Source organism: Asparagus officinalis, chromosome 1, assembly GCF_001876935.1.
Source record: "Asparagus officinalis chromosome 1, Aspof.V1, whole genome shotgun sequence".
NCBI classification, from domain to species: domain Eukaryota; kingdom Viridiplantae; phylum Streptophyta; class Magnoliopsida; order Asparagales; family Asparagaceae; genus Asparagus; species Asparagus officinalis.
This window is the reverse complement of record NC_033794.1, coordinates 92,669,850-92,672,003: the sequence shown is the minus strand read 5'-3', so window position 1 is coordinate 92,672,003 and position 2,154 is coordinate 92,669,850. Positions and strand designations below refer to the sequence as shown.

Genomic DNA, 2,154 nt, shown 5'->3' with positions numbered 1-2,154 from the left:
GACGAGACTTCTGAGGAAGAATATGCGGATGCAGATACCGACCGAGGAGAACTCGATACTGGTTTGTCCCGCCTCTTTGATTTTCCTTCTCCATTAATGACAGCTCTTGTTCATTTAATGAAATGGCTATTGTCACTTTAGGTAGGACAGCCGACGATCATGAGCCGCTGGCTCCTACACACGTTGAAACGTGTGACAGGCCTGTGCATGACCGACCCGTTGGTCCTAGGAGGGGTGGCGCTCCGAAGCGGAAGAAGACCGTAGTTGATAACATGGATTGCTTTATGCGGCAAATGTGCGACGCCCTTCATGACGGGTCTCTGGGCATCGATCTAAACATCGATCTTGAGCAGATGAATAATGTCGAGCCCACAGTCCCATATTCAGGTATATCTGCATCCCACATTACTTTCCTCAAGCAAGGGGAAGGAAGATCTTCCGTTCTTGCTGCAAGTATTTTTTCGAGCTTTCCTCATCTTTCAACATTCAGGTTACCCTGCAGATGTCGCGATGGAAAGGCCAAGCTTCTCGAAGCCCGATGCCGGCTTATTAGCTGGCATGCTGGCTGAGCAGACTTCCAGAGGAACCGAGAGACCATTCTTTGGGAATGATTCACCCATCGGTATATATCTGGTTCCCTTCTTCTTGCCTGATTTTTTATCTGGCTAACGAATGATTAATTATTGCAGCGCCAACCATTGGGGTTAGTCTGATATTGATCCCTGGCATATCCAGCTTGCCTCGGGGTGACGGACTCGCAGGTACGCATATGATTTAGGGATGTCGTACTTCTCTATGTTCATCTGACTGTTAACTAACATATGAGTGTAATCATAGGACCAGCCACCGGGACTGATTCTCTTATGACTCCTGGCATTCCTCAGATGCCTACGGATGATGGACCTACAGGTATGTAGATGACTTTACTATCCCAATCCTCCTTATTTGTCTAAATTTTCATTTTGACTAATAAGAGGGTGCCATCATAGGACCAGCCGATTGGGCCGATACTCTTATGACTCTTGGCATTCCCGCTGCATCTGATGACGGTGGGATTGCAGGTATGCATACGATCTTCTTGTCCCGATTCTCCTTATTTGCCCAAATTTCCATTTGACTAATACAGGAGTGTAACTATAGGACCGACCGTTGGGCCTGATACTACTACAGTCCCCGGGGCTGAAGGTCTGGATAGAAGCGGCGTCTCTCCGCCTTTGCCGAGTGATCTAAGCAATCCGCTTGCAGGGGTTGATATACCCTCTTCTGCTGCTGTCTCAGAGCCCATCGGACCTCAGCCTGAGGGGACGTCCGTTGGCGTTGGTATGCTCAGAACTTGCCTTTTGAATTTCCTCACCGTATTCGATAATCCGCTGAACTTTTGTGTTGTTGCTTGTAGGATCTCGATCTTCACTATACGAGCGTGTCCGGATCCTTTTGGTTGATACTGATCCTGACAGAGACATTTTTCGTACAGACCTCGGCTTTTTCACTGCTTTTTATAACGGCATGATCGAGAAACTTCTTCATAGAGGATACTGTTTCGATCAGTTCAGGCGTTCCTTTTCTCGCCACATGATGATGATGAGGGAAGAAGGATACCCGGACTTGGCCGATTCCTTCACCGCCGATTTCGCTGCCCTGGAGTCAGAGATTCGAGAGTTGAAGGAATTAGAGATTAATGGGGCTTCTTCTTTCGTGTCCTCTCAGTTGGAGCATAGGATGGCACAGTGGCGTGACCTGAGATCTTCCATCGGATGCGAGCTTCAGTCACATGAGAGTTCCGTTGTGCAGCTGGTGGCTACCGTAGCGAGGAAAGATACGGATAGAGCTGAGCTACTCCGCTCCTTAGACTCAAGTCGCGAGGAGGTGACTAGGTTGAAGGAGGCTTTGAAGCACGCCGAGGAATCTGCTGCCCTCATTGCAGATGACCTGGCTGGACTAGAGCGTTCTCGGGAACAGGCACTCGAGAAGCTAGGATCTACCCAGGAGAGACTGATGAAGCTGAAGAGCGAAGCCGCGGAGATTTTAAGCCATTCTGAGGAATCTGCCCGAGCTGATCTGCAGGCGGGACTTAAGCGAAGTTATGTAGATAGACTTTTTAGCTTAAAGTCTCATATTCTCCGAGCATCCGGAATGATGAACTGGGAGTGGGAT

The 2,154-nt window shown here is 48.9% G+C and overlaps 1 long non-coding RNA gene across 2 annotated transcripts; it reads left to right on the top strand.

Annotated features, from left to right (window-relative positions):
* On the top strand, positions 747-1,029 carry LOC109843268. 2 transcript variants are annotated; one of them, XR_002247610.1, is made up of 3 exons: positions 747-761; positions 844-909; positions 990-1,029. It is a non-coding gene; the product is annotated as an uncharacterized LOC109843268 (long non-coding RNA). The 2 variants fall into 2 exon arrangements; XR_002247617.1 differs by having other exon boundaries at positions 838-909.